Source organism: Bos javanicus, chromosome 7, assembly GCF_032452875.1.
Source record: "Bos javanicus breed banteng chromosome 7, ARS-OSU_banteng_1.0, whole genome shotgun sequence".
Lineage (NCBI taxonomy): Eukaryota > Metazoa > Chordata > Mammalia > Artiodactyla > Bovidae > Bos > Bos javanicus.
The window spans coordinates 24979109-24998970 of NC_083874.1; positions in this window are offsets into that span (position 1 = coordinate 24979109).

The window sequence follows — 19862 nt, forward strand, 5'->3', positions numbered from 1 at the left end:
ATAAATTTAAATGAGAGTGCTTGAAAAGTTCTTATCGCTTTGTCTTACAGTTACTTACGGTATTTCTTATGTGCCTAAGTACTATCAACACTTTTTTTTTTCAGTTTGTCTGTTCGTGTGTGTGTGTGTGTGTGTGTGTATGTATATTAGTCGTTCAGTCATTTCTAACTCTTTGCGACACCACAGACTGTAGTCCACCAGGCTCCTCTGTCTATGGAATTCTCCAGGCAGGAATACTGGAGTAGTTTGCCATTTCCTTCTCCAGGGGATCTTCCTGAACCAGAGATCAAACCCACATCTCCTGCAGCTCCTGTATTGCAAGCAGATTCTTTACCTATTGAGTAATCAGGGAAGCCCCTAATATCTACTAAGGTACCCCATTAATACTGTAAGTAGTAATCACAAAAATTATATACGTGCAGTGTTGGAGAAATATAGTTATTATGATAGCTTTCCCTCATATATTACTAGACTCTTTTCTTCTTTTCAGATAGTACTTTTTCTCCATTTTAGTAGAATATATATTTTCAAGTAATTTCTCTAAAAAAAGCAATTTAAATTTCAGGATGGAGTCTTTTGTAGAGAGATAAATATATTCTTCCACTGCTATTCACAGGTGTAGATCTCTCAAGAATATTCAAATCAGTCAACCAGGACTCCTCAGCTGAAAGCTCAAAGTTTGTTTAATGTGCAAAACCTCAGAACTATTGTTAAAATTTTAAGCAAACTAGAAGTTATTTGAGCCAGAAATGACACAATTGTATACAGACCTCCAAACCAGTGGTTCTTCCTTAGAGCACTTTTAATCATTCTAAGAGAAAATAGTTTTATTTTAAAAAGCTTAAAACTTGGAACTGTACAGAGTATTGGGAAAAAAGACTGACAAAGTGACCTTGCAAAGTGAACTCTTCGCCTGCAAGTGACCAGCATGGGCAAAGCTTCCAGAAAGCTTTTAAGTCTATAAATGGAAAAATCTGGAATCGTAGGTACCAGAAATATGCAGTGCCTTAAGTAAAGATCAGTTTTATATGATTATTATTTTTGAATTTGAATCAGAAAAGCCTGTTTTTTAGTAGTTAGGAACTTCAGGAACTGAGATGTGAACACTCAGTCTGACCATCTTAGTTTAAGTATCTTATAATAAAAAGAGGCACAAGATCCCAATAAAAGCACTAAAAGAATTTTTTCTCTGCAACTTGAAAATTTTATTCTAAAGCTTTTACAGAAAAATAAATAATAAACAATAGTATCCAGGGAAACTTAGACAAAGAACAATAGAGGATTGACAGAACTAGGTACTAAGATACACCACAAAATATCAGAAAGAAAAATGGTACTGTACTCAGTATGAATAACAAGGTAGACCAAAAGAACAGAATAGAAATTCCAGAACTAGACTCAAATACATGTGGGAAATAAAAAATATGATAAACCAGGCTTTTCATATCAATAAGCTTCAGATGCACTTTTAAACAACTGGTTTTGGAACAACTGAATAGCCACTTGGAGAAAGATAAAACTGGACTGATCCCTCACTATATACTCCAAGAAAAACTCCAAAAAAGAATACAGATATATATTTTTTTAAAAGAAAACCATATAAAATATGATATGAAAACATGAGTGAATTGTCTTATTACTTTAAACTAGGGAAGACTTTCCTAAATATATAAATTCCAAAAGCCATAAGAGAAGAATGACAAAGGAAAATACATAATATTAAAAACTTATACATGTCAAGAATTGGGGGAAAATAGTATAAGAGAAGGAACTAAAAAGGAACAAAAAAGCCTCCTGATGAAAGTGAAAGTGGAGAGTGGAAAAAGTTGGCTTAAAGCCCAACATTCAGAAAACGAAGATCATGGCATCTGGTCCCATCACTTCATGGGAAATAGATGGGGAAACAGTGGAAACAGTGTCAGACTTTATTTTTTTGGGCTCCAAAATCACTGCAGATGGTGACTGCAGCCATGAAATTAAAAGATGCTTACTCCTTGGAAGAAAAGTTATGACCAACCTAGATACCATACTGAAAAGCAGAGACATTACTTTGCCAACAAAGGTCCATCTCGTCAAGGCTATGGTTTTTCCAGTAGTCATGTATGGATGTGAGAGTTGGACTGTGAAGAAAGCTGAGCGCCGAAGAATTGATGCTTTTGAACTGTGGTGTTGGAGGAGACCCTTGAGAGTCCCTTGGACAGCAAGGAGATCCAACCAGTCCATTCTAAAGGAGATCAGCCCTGGGATTTCTTTGGAAGGAATGATGCTAAGGCTGAAACTCCAGTACTTTGGCCACCTTATGTGAAGAGTTGACTCATTGGAAAAGACTCTGATGCTGGGAGGGATTGGGAGCAGGAGGAGAAGGGGACGACAGAGGATGAGATGGCTGGATGGCATCACTGACTCGATGGACGTGAGTCTGAGCGAACTCCAGGAGTTGGTGATGGACAGGGAGGCCTGGCGTGCTGCAATTCATGGGGTCGAAAAGAGTCGGACACGACTGAGCGACTGAACTGAACTGAAATGAACTGAGTATAAGAAAATTGCAAGACAAATAACACATTGAAAAAAAAAACTTGCAACAACTATCAGATAAAGGTAAATTTTCCTGATACGTGAAGAGCAACTAGAAATTGAAAAAAGACCAAAAATTCCTGACCAAACTATGAGGGAAAGATTTGAACAAAGAGTACATAGGAGGAAAAAAATGCCCCTTAAACACATTAAATGATGCTCATTCTCAATCATATTAAGAAATGTAAAGTAAAACTATACAGCAAGGTACCATTTCTTATTTATCAACTTGGCAGAAAAAAGCCCATATTGTTGGTGGGAAACAGAATGATGCTACTTCTATGCAGAAGAGTTTCACCACCTCTAACAAAATTCCAGATATTATCTTTAGTTGGGGAAAACCTACCTCCAATAATTTACTCTACTGATATGTCTTTGCAAGTATGAAATCATGTATGCACAAGGGTATTCACCGCAACATTGTCAGCAAGAGCAAAAGACTGGGGGAAAAAACCCAAGTCTTTAGCAATAAAAAATTAGTTGAATAAAGTCTGATACAGCCACTCAGTGCAATTCTAAGCAGTTTTCAAAAAGGAAGACCATGCACTGATGTGGAGAGATTGCCTTCATATATTCTTAAGCAAATATATGCAAGTACAGAGGAGTATCTATCTTATGCTATATTTTGTATAAGAAGGAAAAAAATGCAATGAGTATTTGCAAAATGAAACAATGAAAAGGTAAACAAGAAACTAATAAAATTGTATATCTGTAGGGAAAAGTTCACAGAGTAAGATGCAGAGGGTTAAGCAAAAGAAAGAAATTAATCAATATATAGTTGAGTATTTAGTAATGTCAGTATCAAGGGTGCCACCCTCTATGCAGTCAAAAATCCACGTGTAACTTACAGTCAGCCCTCCTTATATATAGGGCTTTCCAGGTGGCACTAGTGGTAAAGAACCTGCCTGCCAATACACAAGATGAAAGATGTGGGTTCCATCCCTGGGTTAGAAATATTCCCTGGAAAAGGGCATGGCAACCAACTCCAGTATTCTTGCCTGGAAAATCCCAAGGGCAGAGGAGTCTGGCAGGCTATAGTCCGTTGGGTCACAAAGAGATGGACACGACTGAAGTGACTCAGCATGTTTGGTATTATGGTTTCTTATATCTTTGGTTCTGTGGTATTTGCAGATTCACCCAACAGTGATCATGTAATATAGTACTGTAGTATTCACTACTAAAAAAAATCTGTATATAAGTGAACCTTTGTAATTTCAACCAGTGTGCTTCAAAGGTCAATTGTAGAGGGCAAGGGAATAAAAATGCAAGGAGCAGGAATGAGAGCAAAACACTGTGTGTGTATGTGTGTGTGTGTATATATATATATATATATATATATATATTTTAACTTTTGAATCATGAAAATGCATTATTACTTGAAAAAGTTTAAACTAATTATAAAACAATTCCCTAAACTGAAATTAATTGTCTACTGATGGTCTAAAAGCAATGTCAGCTAAATAAGTAGCCATAGCATCCAGATTTTAAACTCTTTTTTCATCTTCGGAAAGATCAGATTTTTTTGGAAAATTTTAATTTTAAAATTGGGATAAAGAATAAAGAAGGCCTTACGTGAGCCTGGAACACATTTTTTGTGTGTGTCAGAAATAAAGAAGCTTTCCAAAATCGGGGGTTATGGGGGAAGTCACACTGAGTGAAGCTACAGAAGAGCTAGTTTGAAGGTGTCACACTAGCCAAAACTGTGGATAAAACAAGTAAAACAAAATGACGATTTAACTGATTGGTAGTGGGGTCGCTATGGAAGGCTTCACAAAAAAAATCTGTAAGAGGAAACTTGTATGTTAATATCTGAGAGAAGAATATTCTAAACCCAGAAAGATAACATCAAGGGCTTTAAACTAGGAAGGTAAATAGAATCTTGGAAAGCCAGTGTGGCTGAAGTATGAGGAGTCATGGGGAGGCTAGTGAAAGATGACATCAGGAGCAACAGTCGGTCCAGATCACAGAAGGAACATATGGCATTGGCTTAATGGCCAACTAACAATGATGCCTGTTGGACACTAGAAAGATGGAGGCCCTTGCTATGCTGTGACCAAGCATCCTAATAACTGACACTTCTATTACTTGGAAAGTCAATCAACTACCTTTGAATCTTTGGTTCAAAGGTGAGAAAGTTAGAAAAATGTTAAAAGTGTGGTTGATTTTTACTAGATGCATGTAGCAATATTTCAGAAGAAAGAATAAGCTCAGGCAAGAACTGGCTATTTAGAAGCAGCAATAAAAGGAAATAGAGGTTTGTGGCCTCACAATGCTTGCAAAGCTCATAGCTACCAACTCAAAACATAGGAAATACAAATAAAAAGCCCTTAAACAACACAGCCCCGTTAAGACTCAACTCTGTGGCAATGATCTGATTAAGGGAAAGATCTTCTCCCTTAAACTAATGGCTTCAGATCTGGTGACATTCTGTGGAGAGAGTGGCCTAAAAGCAAGGAAGCAGACACTGGGCTTGACCAATATGTCTAGGGAAGTTTGTGGGTAAACTAATAATAACAAATCAACCCAAAGCCTACTAAGTTTTCAAGGGAATTGTAATGACAAAATAAAACAAACCCAACTGAAAAGCACTTTGAGTTTTAGGGCCAAAAAACAATTCTTGGGGTTCCAACTGTGTGCCAGAATGGAGTGGGCTACAAAAGTTTTACAGCCCCAGAATTGATAGTCCCTTAAATCCTCTTCAGTTGTGGCCGTGGAAGATAATAGGCAAGGACAAACCACCCAGAAAGTGGAACCAGAGTTCACAAGAACAATGAACAAAAGCATTCCTACCAGAGAGCAAACGAGGTCTAAGAGAGGAACTCCAATCACCAGGGGTCACAGCACGGACAACGCTCACCCCTCAGGCTTGCATCATGGCTGTGAATCTCTTTTCAAAGCACAAATTTGAATTGTAATTATCTTGTCCCTGCTTAGACACTGTGTTGTGTGTGTGTGTGTGTGTGTGTATGGATGAATTGGAAGGGTAGGGACCATAAATCTGTCGTTAGTCTATAGGCCTCTAGAGCTATGTTTAGACCTAATGAATAGTACTATCAGCACCTAGAGATCCAGACCTTTGCAATGGATGCAGTAAATGAATGGGACTTTGGTTATTCCCTCCTGGTGAGGATGAGTGTATGGGTAAACAAAAAAAGAGAGTGAGTTGGTGCCAGAAGAAAAGACTAGGACAGAGACTGGTTAGCTATTCACTAACTAGCTTCTTCTTGGGTACTCTCCACCCGACTTACCTTTCTCAGTCTCCCTTCCCACCTCAGAAAAACATTTTTCATGATCCTATTCTCTCTTTGCTGTCTGCCACTAGGACCTTGACCTCAACAGTGTCCTTAGAAATCATATGGTGAAGATAGCAGAGCATGCATTGCCCTCAATCTGTGAATGACCACACAGAGCAGAGTCTCCCTCTTCACCACCAGCCTCTGAATACAAATAATCCACTGAGATGTGCACTTTAAATTTATAGGAACTTGCAGAGAATAATCCAGGAGCTAATTTTTAAGGAAGGAAGGGATATGTCCCTGATAAAGGGGAAACAGATAACTGAACTTAATTCAAGTAGTAAATGGTATAATCTGATGATGTGTGATTCAAAGATAGAGGGGTCTAGGAAAAAGAAATCTAGGAAAAAACCCATGCAACCTGCAGGCCTAATGATGTGAGATGTGTGAAAAGAAGATGTCCATCCTTGGAGAGATCCCACTCTTGGAGGGCACAAACAGAACCTTGTGCACACCAGGACCAGGAGAAAGCAGTGACCCCACAAGAGACTGACTGAGACCTGCCTGTGAGTGTCCAGGAGTCTCCGGCAGAAGTGTGGGCCAGCGGTGGCCTGCTGCAGGGTTGGGAGCACTGAGTGTAGCAGTGTATGCACGGGTCCTTTTGGAGGCAGTCACCATTATCTTCATTACCTCCACCATAGTTTGGCCTCAGATCAAATAACAGGGAGGGAACACAGCCCTGCCCTGCAACAGAAAATTGGATTAAAGATTTACTGAGAATGGCCCCGCCCATCACAACAAGATCCAGTTTTTCCCTCAGTCAGTCTCTCCCATCAGGAAGCTTCCATAAGTCTCTTAACCTTCTCCATCAGAGGGCAGACAAACTGAAAATCACAATCACAGAAAACTAATCAAACTGATCACATAGACCACAGCTTTGTCTAATTCAATGAAACTATGAGCCATACCATGTAGGGCCACCCAAGATAGATGGGTCATAGTGGAGAGTTCTGACAAAATGTGGTCTACTGGAGAAGGGAATGACAAAATACTTCAGTATTCTTGCCTTGAGAATCCCATGAACATTATGAAAAGGCAAAAAGATAGGACGCTGAAAGATGAACTCCCCAATTTGGTAGATACCCAATATGCTACTGGAGAGGAGTGGAGAAATAACTCCAGAAGAATGAAGAGACAGACCCAAAGCAAAAACAAAACCCAGTTGTGAATGTGACTGGTGATGGAAGTAAAGTCCAATGTTGCAAAGAGCAATACTGCATAGGAACCTGGAATGTTAGGTCCAGGAATCAAGGCAAATTGGAAGTGGCCAAACAGGAGATGGCAAGAGTTAAAATTGACATTTTAGGGACCAGCCAACTAAAATGGACTGGAGTGGGTGAATTTAACTCAGATGGCCATTATATTTACTACTGTGGGCAAGAATCCTTTAGAAGAAACGGAATAGCCCTCATAGTCAACAAAAAGAGTCTGAAATGCAGTACTTGGATGCAATCTCAAAAATGACAGAATTATCTCTGTTATTTCCAAGGCAAACTATTCAATATCACAGTAATCCAAGTCTATGCCCTGACCAGTAATGCTGAAGAAGCTGAAGTTGAACAGTTCTATGAAGACCTACAAGATCTTCTAGAACTAACACCCAAAAAAGATGTCCTTTTCATCATAAGAGACTGGAATGCAAAAGTAGGAAGTCAAGAGATACCTGGAGTAACAGGCAAATTTGGGCTTGGAATACAGAATGAAGCAGGGCAAAGGCTAACATAGTATTGCCAAGAGAACACACTGGTCATAGCAAACACCCTCTGCCAACAACACAAAAGAAGACTCTACACATGGACATCACCAGATGGTCAATACCAAAATCCAATTGATTCTATTCTTTGCAGCCAAAGAAGGGGAAACTCTATACAGTCAGCAAAAACAAGACTGGGAGCTGACTGGCTCAGATCATGAACTTATTATTGCCATAAAGAAAGAAAGAAAGTGAAGTCGCTTAGTTGTGTCTGACTCTTTGTGATCCCATGTACTGTAGCCTACCAGGTTCCTCCATTCATGGGATTTTCCAGGCAAGAATACTGGAGTGGGTTGTCATTTCCTTCTCCAGGAGATCTTCCCGACCCAGGGATTGAACCGGGGTCTCCCACATTGTAGGCAGACGCTTTACCATCTGAGCCACCAGGGAAGCTCTCTTATTGCCATATTCAGACTTAAATTGAAGAAAGCAAGGAAAACCACTAGACCATTCAAGTGAAAAGTGAAAGTGAAGTCCCTCAGTCATGTCCGACTCTTTGTGACCACATGGACTGCAGCCTTCCAGGCTCCTCTGCCCATGGGATTTTCCAGGCAAGGTTACTGGAGTGGATTGCCATTGCCTTCTCCAAGACCATTCAGGTATGACCTAAATCAAATCCCTTATGATTATACAGTGGAAGTGACAAATAGATTCAAGGAATTAGATCTGAATGACAGAGTGCCTGAAGAAGTATGGATGCAGGTTCCTGACACTGTACAGGAGGCAGGCATCAAGACCATCCCCAAGAAAAAGAAATGCAAAAAAGCAAAATGGCTGTCTGAGGAGGCCTTACAAATAGCTGTGAAAAGAAGAGAAGAAAAAGGGAAAGGAGAAAAAGAAAGATATACCCATTTGAATACAAAGTTCCAAAGAATCCTAAGGAGAGATAAGAAAGCCTTCCTTAGTGACCAGTGCAAAGAAATAGAGGAAAACAATAGAATGGGAAAGACTAGAGATTTCTTTAAGAAAATAAGAGATACCAAGGGAACATTTCATGCAAAGAGGGGTACAATAATGGACAGAAATGGTATGGACCTAAGAGAAGCAGAAGATATTAAGAAGAGATGGCAAGAACACACAGAAAAACCATACAAAAAAGATCTTAACGACCCAGATAAACATGATGGTGTGATCACTCACCTAGAGCCAGACATCCTGGAATTCGAAGTCAACTGGGCCTTAGGAAGCACCACTACGAACAAAGCTAGTGGAGGTGATGGAATTCCAGTTGAGCTATTTCAAATCACAAGAGATGATGTTATAAAAATGCTGCACTCAATATGCCAGCAAATCTGGAAAACTCAGCAGTGGCCACAGGACTGGAAAAGGTTAGTTTTCATTCCAATCCCAAAGAAAGGCTATGCCAAAGAATGCTCGAACTACCACACAATTGCACTCATCTTACACGCTACCAAAGTCATGCTCAAAATTCTCCAAGCCAGGCTTCAACAGTATGTGAACCATGAACTTCCAGATATTCAAGTTGGATTTAAAAAAGGCAGAGGAACCAGAGATCAAATTGCCAACATCCATTGGATCATCAAAAAAGCAAGAGAGTTCCAGAGAAACATCTACTTTTGCTTTATTGACTATGCCAAAGCCTCTGACTGTGTGGATCACAACAAAATGTGGAACATTTTTAAAGAGATGGGAATACCTGACCACCTGACCTGAGAAATCTGTATGCAGGTTAGAACTGAACCTGGAACAACAGACTGGTTCCAAATCAGCAAAGGCGTTATGTCAAGGCTGTATATTGTCACGCTGCTTATTTAACTTCTATGTACAGTACATCATGAGAAATGCTGAACTGGAAGAAGCACAAGCTGGAATCAAGAATGCCAGGAGAAATATCAATAACTTCAAATATGCAGATAACTTATGGCAGAAAGTATAGAAGAACTAAAGAGCCTCTTGATGAAAATGAAAGAGGAGAGTAAAAAAGTTGGCTTAAAATGCAACTAAGATCATAGCATCTGGTCCCATCACTCCATGACAAATAGATGGGGAAACAGTGGAAACAGTGAGAGACTATTTTGGGGGGCTCCAAAATCACTGCAGATGGTGACTGCAGTCATGAAATTAAAAGACACTTGCTCCTTGGAAGAAAAGTCATGATTGACCTAGACAGCATATTAAAAAGCAGAGACATTACTTTGCCAACAAAGGTCCATCTAGTCAAAGCTATGGTTTTTCCGGTAGTCATGTATGGATGTGAGAGTTGGACTATAAAGAAAGCTAAGTGACAAAGAATTGATGCTTTTGAATTGTGGTGTTGGGGAAGACTCTTGAGAGTCCCTTGGACTGCAAGGAGATCCAACTGGTCAATCCTAAAGGAAATTAATTCTGAATATTCATTGGAAGGACTGATGCTGAAGCTGAAACTCCAATACTTTGGCTACCTAATGCAAAGAACTGATGCATTTGAAAAGACCCTGATGCTGGGAAAGATTGAAGGTGGGAGGAGAAGGGGATGACAGAGGATGAGATGGTTGAATGGCATTGCTGACTCAATGGACATGAGTTTGAGTAAACTCTGGGAGTTGGCGATAGACAGGGAGGCCTGGCGTGTTGCAGTCCATGGGGTCACAAAGAGTCAGACACAACTGAGCAACTGAACTGAATGAAGAAACTGGAGGATCTGGAACTGAAGATCCCAAGGCAGAGAGGCTGTGGTTGCTCTAGAAACTGCTAGTGTTGAGAGGGAACAGCAGGTCAGTTCTTGCCAATGACTCCTGCTGATGGAGATTCAGAGTCAAATCAAGTGTAGTCTTACTTGAAAGTGATGCAGTGATGGCCTAAAGAGGGGTGGTCTTACTTCAGATCTTATGGAGGCTTGATTTTACTCCAGTCACTCTCTTTTCTCTTCCTAGGATATACTCTTAGTCTATTCTTTGAGTGTTCTCTGCTGCTGCTGCTGCTAAGTCACTTCAGTTGTGTCCGACTCTGTGTGATCCCATAGACAGCAGCCCACCAGGCTCCCCTATCCCTGGGATTCTCCAGGCAAGGACACTGGAGTGGGTTGCCATTTCCTTCTCCAATGCATGAAAGTGAAAAGTGAAAGTGAAGTCACTCAGTTGTGTCCAACCCTCAGTAACCCCATGGACTGCAGCCTACCAGGCTCCTCCGTCCATGGGATTTTCCAGGCAGGAGTACTGGAGTGGGGTGCCATTGCCTTCTCCGTGAGTGTTCTCTAGTTCCCCTAGGAATTTCATATTCCATATTAAGAGTGTTAGTCACTCAGTCATGTCCAACTCTTTGTGACCCAATGGACTGTAGCCCGCCCTCCAGGATCCTCTGTCCATGGTATTTTCCAGGCAAGAATACTGGAGTGGGTTGCCATTCCCATCTCTAGGATCTGTATTAAAGTTGTATACTAATGTTTATCCTTGCATATTATAACGTTAGGTAACGTTTCACCCTCTTCTCAAAGAGTAAAATGGATCTCAAAAAATGCTTTAACCAACCCCTCTCACCTCATTTGTAATTATATGCTGTTGTTATCCAGTGTTTTATTCCATGCTACTTAAGTTGTTTTTATATTCTTAAGTAGTCAACATCTGTTTAAATCTACACTCTTGTGTACCACTTTTGTTGTTCTTGTTCATCTTTCCTTTCTGGATCTCCGACCTTTTCTGGGATCACTTATTTTCCCTTAAGTACATTTTTCAGAAGGATTTTTAGCAGTCATTGGACTATCAGAGTTTGTTTATTCTTTGTTTGATTACAGATATCTTTGCTTGGCACATTTCTGGAAATACCTCTTTTGCACAATTCCAGATGAATTGTTATTTGCTTTTATAACTTTGAATAATTATTCTGTTTTATTCCACTGCTGCTGTTGAGAAGTCAGTATGTTATTCCTTTGTATTTTTAAATTTTATTCATAAAATAGTCAACTAGCATTTGCCACATGCTAGATTCTAAGTACTTAACAAGTACTAACTTATGTAATCCTCATAACAACTCTGTGAGTTTGATGTAGATACTCTAATTGTTATTCCTATTTTGTTTTGTTATTTTAAAGCACAGAGAGCTTACCCTTTTGCCTAAAGTTACCCAGTTAGTGAGCGTCTGAGGCAGCATGTGAACATAGACATCTTCATTCCAGAGTTGTTGTTCTTTAGGTGCTACTCAGAAACGCCTTTCTTCCTTTTCTTTTTGTCTGCTTTAAAAATTCCTTTGCCTGTGGTATTCTGCATTTTAACGAGAACACGTACACACTGTGTCTTTAGTCACTTTATTTAAGACTTGGGCTTCCTGAATCCATGTGTTGGTTGGTATCTTTCATTAATTGATATTTTTTCAGCTACTTTTAAAGACAGTTGCCACTCACTCATTCTTCTAGTTGTTCCTTCATTTGATTATATGTACATTGAATTTTCCTTCTCTGTCCATCATGTCTCTTAACGGTTCTTTGATACCTTTTCTGTCTTTTTCCTGTCTGGACTATATTTTTTATACTTTCTTCATACAGGTCTTTCAGTTGATTATTTAGCTGTGTCAAATCCGCTGTTTAGTTATTCCAAAGGGTTTTTATAATTTAAACTATTTCATTTTTAGAAATTTTATCTAATTAATTTTTAAATATGACTACCTAAATCTTTTAATCTTGTTTTTAAATTACATTTTAAATGTCTTCATTCATTTAAATACAGTGAGCATACATTTGGAGAAGGCAATGGCACCCCACTCCAGTACTCTTGCCTGGAAAATCCCATGGACGGAGGAGCCTGGTGGGCTGCAGTCCATGGGGTCGCTAAGAGTCGAACACAACTGAGCGACTTCACTTTCACTTTTCACTTTCATGCATTGGAGAAGGAAATGGCAACCCACTCCAGTGTTCTTGCCTGGAGAATCCCAGGGACGGGGGATCCTGGTGGGCTGCCGTCTATGGGGTCACACAGAGTCGGACACAACTAAAGCGACTTAGCAGCAGCAGAGCACACATTATATCATACAGTTTTGATCTCAAGTATCATGGTTCTTGCAAATTGGACTCTGTGCTTTGCTGTTCCCATGACTCTCACTTGTAATAATTTGTTTCTTGTGAATGAGTATTTTTTTTAATGGTGAGATAATGTAATTGTGAACCACAGTCTGGGAGAACTCTTTGAAGTATGGGTTTGAAATTTATTCTCTCTCAGAAGAGTGAACATTTGCTTCTGGCAGATGCCTAGGAGGACTATCAGTCTAGAGCCACTTTAAATAATGTTTACAAGTGTTTTTTTTAAAGTGTCACACCAGGCAACTATGAATTCTGACTTCCAATCTGAATGGGTGCAGAATAGGGATTACAAATTCTCTGGGGGTTGTTTTCCATATTCTGCTCTATGCAGAACTAAGGTATATATTGTCACTTTCCACCTCCATGGGTGTGGGTTTTGTTTCATTGTTTCTTGGGGTTTTTTTGTTTACCATGAGGAACCTCTCAGTGATCTAGTGAAGATGTTATCTTTCAGAGGACTGTTCTTACATGGAAATCTTTTACTTAACCTCCAGTCTGGCTTTGACCTCAGCCTTTGTCTATGTCCAGCTTTCACATTTGGCCCATTATAACTCACATTCTAGGCTTTAGAAGATGGGCATGTCATTTGAGGAGAAAAGGGATCTTCTAAATTTCCTTAAATTTTTTCCCTGTGAATCATGCATTGAAGATTTTCTTTAATAATCTATGTATTATGTAATAGTATCAGATGAATTATGCATAGTAATCTCAATAAATGTTTATCATTGTTTGACGTGACTTGAATATCATCATCACCAACATTCAGTAACAGCAAGAATTCTATGAGTTCTTACTGTATACTAGGCACTGTGCTGGATACTGTGAGATACAGAAGGGAACCAAACTAAATGAAAACAAAAGAAAAGTGCTATGACCTCGTGGAACTTCTTGCTAGGGGAAAAAAGAGCATTAAAAAAATAATTAACTGTTGGTGGGAAAGTTAGTTGGTGCAGTCACTATAGAAGATAGTATGGAGGTTCCTTGGAAAACTAAAAATAGAATTATCCTTTGATTCAGCAATCCCACTCCTGGGCGCATATCTGGACAAAACTATAAATTAAAAAGATGTATGCACCCCTATGTTCATAGCAGCACTGTTCACAATAGCCAAGACAAGGAAGCAACCTAAATGTCTATTGACAGATGAATGACTAAAGAAAATGTGGTACATATATTTAATGGAATACACTACTCAGACATACAAAAAATAACAAAATAATGCCATTTTCAGCAATCTGGATGCAACTAGAGATTATCATACTAAATGAAGTGAGTCATAAAGACAAATATCATATGATATCACTTACATGTGCAATCTAAAACATGACGTAAATGCACCTTTCTATGAGATGGAAGCAGAATCATGGATACGGAGAACAGGCTGGTGGTTGCCAAGGGGGAGGGGGCTGAAGGAGGGATGGAGTGAGAGGCTGGAGTTAGTAGATCTAAGCTTTCACATACAGAATGGATAAATGACAAGGTCCTACTGTATAGCCAAGACCTATCTATATTCAATATCCTATGATAAACCTTATGGCAAAGAACATATTAAAAAAAGAATGTATATATACATACGACTGAATCACTTTGCTTTACTGAAGTAATTGACACATTATAAATCAACTATACTTCAATAAAAACAACAACAAAAAAGTAATTAAACCAAACTGTGATCAGTGTCAGAGAAGGCAATGGCAACCCACTCCAGTGTTCTTGCCTGGAGAATCCCAGGGACCAGGGAGCCTGGTGGGCTGCCGTCTATGGGGTTGCACAGAGTCGGACACGACTGAAGCGACTTAGCAGCAGCAGCATGATCAGTGTGGTGAGTTTTATGACGCTTGTATTTTGACTGACTTTAAATAGTTGTATCATATCACTGATCTAAAGGCCTTTATACTCAGTAAATATGTACATGTAAATAGCTAAGGAGCTAACTGGAACCAAATGCAAATTGTGAATCCAAAAAAGACTAGTGAGACCAGAATGGCCTCTAAGATATCCTAATGCACGTGTGCTAAGTCGCTTCAGTCATGCCCGACTCTGCAACCCAATGGACTGCTTGCCAGGCTCCTCTATCCATGGGATTCTCCAGGCAAGAATACTGGAGTGGGTTGCTATGCCCTCCTCCAGGGAAGATCCTAATACATACCTTTTAAAGAAAAAATGCTGCACTTAAGGGGAAATGGAAGCATCAAAAGGAAGAGAAATTCAGAGTGTTCTATTTTTTAGAATTATCCGAGCTGGTTCAAGTGACAAATGTAAAATGGGAGAAGATGCAATAAATGCAAACTACACTGGAAACTAGGAAGAGATGCAGAGGCCCCAAGGAAGATGACACTAATTATCAAAGGAGAACGTATCTCACCTGTTTAGTGCCAGCAAGGAAAAAAGCAAGACCATAAAGAGCCATAAAGGAATCCTGTGGAATTGTAGTTGAAACTCCCCTGGCAACTGCTTCAAGCCAAAAGCTGGCATCACCAGATGTCCGCCTTCTAAAGGAGAAATCTGTGTGTCGGGCACCAGGGGTTTCCCACCACTGATGTTTGAACTTAGTTTATATAATTCTATCAAAGGACTCTCAAACATCCAGGATGTCTCCATTTTCTCTTTTACCTTTTCCCAAATTATTCTAAATATATAACAACATTTTAACAAGTAGATAAATATATGACAGGGTTTTTAAAAAAGTGTAGTTAATTTATTGCAAAAACAGATCTAAGGGGCTTTTATCCCTCTTTTGGTGCTGCTTTGTGGTGATTCTGCTGCTTTTCAGATTATTTTGGAAGCTTTGAAGTAGAAGGAAATATGCAAAACATTTCACAGGCTGATAAATAATTCTATATAAAATATATAAATAATTCTATATATTCAAATCTAGATAGATTTGAATAAACAACAGATATAAAGTACAAGAGGTACTTATTTTTTTACAAGTATCATTAAACATTCCTTGAATTCCAAAAACAATCTAAGCAAAAGGTATACTTTCTGATGACACTGTTTACAATAAGATTAAAATTAAACAAAAGCAAATCTGAAAAAGTATGAAACATATGAGTTGGTTAGGGCAAGTTTAGGTAACTGTAGCTGCAATGAGATCATTACTTGAAAAAAATTATTTACATTGACAACATGACATTAAAAAAACATTATCTAGAATAAGGATAATACTGTTGGAATAAATTTTCAAATCACATGCCACATTTATAAGCTCTCAATTTAAAAGTTTTCAGAATTTGAAACTATTTAATGATCTAGCCCTATTCTATCCCCTTTGTTTTATGAATAAAAACACTCTCATTAAGTGACTTTTCAGAAATTGCACTGAAATTCTTCAGCAAAGACTTTTTTCATATATACAAGCAACTCAGCCAAACAGGGATGGGCTAGAATTTGAGGGAAATATTTGCCCACCTTATAGAAAATAAAAAGTTCTCTTCTTGATCAAGGGTTATTTGTTTACAGTGAAACATGGGCTTGAACAAGGACTGGTTTGGAGAACCTAAGCTGACTGAAGGAGTCTTAGCACCAAAAAGGAACTCAGATAACAGTTTCAAAACCATGTTTAACATCCATCAGTTCAAATGCAAGTATGTGAAGCCATAGGGATTGAATTCCAACTGGATGTGTACCTAGGTTTAATGAAATAGAAAAAAAAATTGATCTCAGAATGAAAGAAAATAAAGGGACATGCTTATAGACTTCACAGACATGGGTGTCTTTTCTTGCCAAGAACATGCCTTCCAACAATAGGATAAGGCTTGTGATGCTTGCTTTCATGACAATCACTTGGAATTAACTTATCAGCTGAGCCAATGAGAGGGATTAGATCAAACAAATTTCAAGTTAGCATTCATCAGATAGCTGAATTGCATCCAAAATGACACTATTATCTTTGTTTGCCAAGGGCTCATTGGAGAAATTAAAGTGTAATTAAGAGCTTGCATTCTGTAATCATTTTCTTAGTGAAAGAAGTATCAAAAATATAAATAATATATCTTCAACCCATGATGGGAATTTAAGTTGTGGGTACTATCAAAAACATGGACAAAGTCTTTCAATTTCTATCACTGAACCCCTTCTTTCCAGACCACTTGAAAGGGACAACACGGGTGAAAAATATTCGAATTTTCCTCTTTTTTTTTTTCCCTTTATCTTTGGCATGTGTATTTCCCTGTTGGAGAATCTAAGATCCCTATTAGTTAAAAACCAAAAATATTTTTAAAACATGATTCATACTTAAAAATAAAAAGAAGTATCTTGATTTGTGATGGATTGATTACTGGATAAATTTTCTGAGTTTTAAGAATAATCACAGAGAAACACATCTGAGATGATCATCGTAGAGCCCATCATTTGAATCTTGAAATTGTTTACCGAAATGTACTTTTTTATGTCCTACAGTTACCAAATACATGTTATATTATATTAACAGAAAAGATATTTATTTGGGGATTATGCTTCATTATTCATAATAATAGGGAAGGCAGCCCATCACAAATAAAAGAAACAGAAAATCAAAACCGTATGTGGTCATTTGTCCCTACAATCTTCCACTATAATTATGCCAAGATCTAAAATTATTCTGCTCTCCTCCTTTCGCCTTCCTACTAGCCATTCCTAGAAGTCATGACGTGCCTAGCCGTGTTGTAGTGGTGCTTTGCTAGGAAAAGCTTGATGCATGACTCATGATGGCTAAGACATAACACTGAAGAGGAATGACGGTCCAGAGTCTGGTTTGGAATTCAGTGCACAGCTGTTTTAAAACATGGAGAAATGTTGGGAGCTCTCTTCAGTGGAGCCACCAAAGAGCCCCTATGTCACAACTGTTCATAGGCCAGGTCGCCCCCAGACTGTAAAGACACGCCGAGCTGCTGAAGGTCATCCTTCTTTCACCCTCCCCCCAGTTCTTTCCTAGACAGTGTTTGGGTGACAGTGCTGACTGCTATACATCAGCCTGCTTCCTAAATTTCATTTGTTTCTGCCTCAAGATTATTTGAAAGTTCCATATTCTTATCCCAGTCAGTAGCCTAGTTTTCCTCCACTCCTGCATTTGTCCAGAGGTTGACCTTGAACTGAACAGACTCTGCGACAACCACTGAGCCCATGCACCACAACTCCTGAAGCCCACGTGCCCCAGAGCCCGTACACAGCAACAAAGGAAGCCACACCAATGAGAAGTCCACACTCACAGCAACTAAAGAAAAGCCCATACAGCAACGAAGACCCAGCACAGGCAAAATAAATAAATAACTTTTTAAAAAAATCTATAGCTTGATTCTGTTTTTCAGAATAATGTAACCACTGTATACTCTTTTTTTATGCTAATCTTTCAGGAAATTAAACATGTACTTTTGCATTAACCAAGAATGCATGACAGTATTAACATACTAATGGTCTGCATTTATTAAAATAATCTTACAAAAATTTATAAAGAGAAGGGAAATATAAGAATAAGACAAATATTCTCAGCTACAGCAGGATATAAGTATCTCCCCTAAAGACATACTTTTCAAAAAGGACCTTGCTGGAGATCTGTTGATTTTGCATTTTCAGAAATTTCAGTAGGAAATAACAAAACTTAAACCATTGCTACCTGCTAAAAGAAAGGTACACCTTTTCAGGGAAACTTATGAATGTGTGTTTAAGGAATTTACCAAATAGGTAGGGAGAGCCAGAAAGATGTGTAAAAGGTACACCTGCAAGCTGTCACCCTGGGTAGATATGTACCAGAATGGCTTTGTTTTGATCACTATCATCAATTCATCCCCAAAAGAAAAAAATGGCATTTTTCCATTTTTCTTCTTTCTAGATGGCCCCTTTTATCATCTATCTTTGGCCACAGGTAGAACAGAGATATGTTTTGGAGAATGGCTTGATGCAAGTTAGATACCTGCTCAAAGATGCCACAGGTAGGCATGATTTCCATGAATAATTATGTGAATCATAAAAATTCATTCAACTATTAAATATATTTATTGAGTTCTACTATGACTAGCCACTACTCCGAGAGCAAATACCATACTCAAAGGTATTGCTAACAGGGGAGAATCCTTTAAATAAATAAATAAAGATGAAAACAAGCAGGGTCCAAGATACAGAAAGGGGAAGGGCCTTTATTTACTCTATTTCATAAGGAAAGTCTCACTGAGGAGAAGATATTTAAGCTAATTCCTGAGGAGGAATTAACTATTTAACAACAAAAACCAAAACAAACAGATAAAGAGAAAACCAAAAGAAGAGATAAGAAACAATTTAGCAATGAACAGATAATAATGATAATAGCAATAGCTAATATTAGTAAATATTACACATTCTGATATGGACATCACTTACATAATCTCATTTAACCTTCCCAATAATTCTCTAAGAGGATTATTATTCTAATTTTACATAAATTTGTTTCAATTAAGTAAACTATCCAAGATCACAGAAGACATAAGTGGTGGGAACAGGAGAGATTTGAGCCTTTATCTGTCTACCTGCAAACATTGCCCAGAATCAATGTGATTCGAATATCTGATGAAATCTCTAGTCATTTACCCTTGAAAACACTATACGTTTTCATTCCCTAGTACCACCTCCTCTTCCTTCATGTTTACCCAATCCTATTCATCTTCTAAGCTTAGTTTAGGTACAACCTTCTCCTCTGCACTTTGACAATAATACATTAGCTGCAATTTCCAGACCCCATTATTATACATCCTGAACAGTCAGTCTTCATAACAACACACAACAAGGATCCTGAGAAAGGGTTTAAGTTGTAGTTCTCAAACTTCATTGTGCATCAGTATCCCTTGGATGGTGTGTTAAGATAAAAAGTGTCCCTACCCCCAGAGTTTCTAAAGCAATAGATATAGAGTAGGGCCTGAGAACTTGCATTCTAACAAGTTCTAAGAAAGCTGATGCTGCTGGTATGGAGACTCTTTGAGACCCACTAAGCTAAATAACCCAGGTGGCACTAGTGGTAAAGAAAAAACCCTCCTGACAATGCAGGAGAAACCTGTGATGTGGGTTCAATCCCTAGGTCAGGAAGATACCCTGGAGGAGGGCATGCCAACCCACTCCAATATTCTTGCCCAGAGAATCCAATGGACAGAAAAGCCTAGCATTGTTCCCTGGAGAATACCATGGACAGAGGAGCCTGGCAGGCTACAGTCCATAGGGTCACAAAGAGTCTTAAATGACTGAATTTACTTAGCACACACATACAAGCTAAATAACTTGTTCA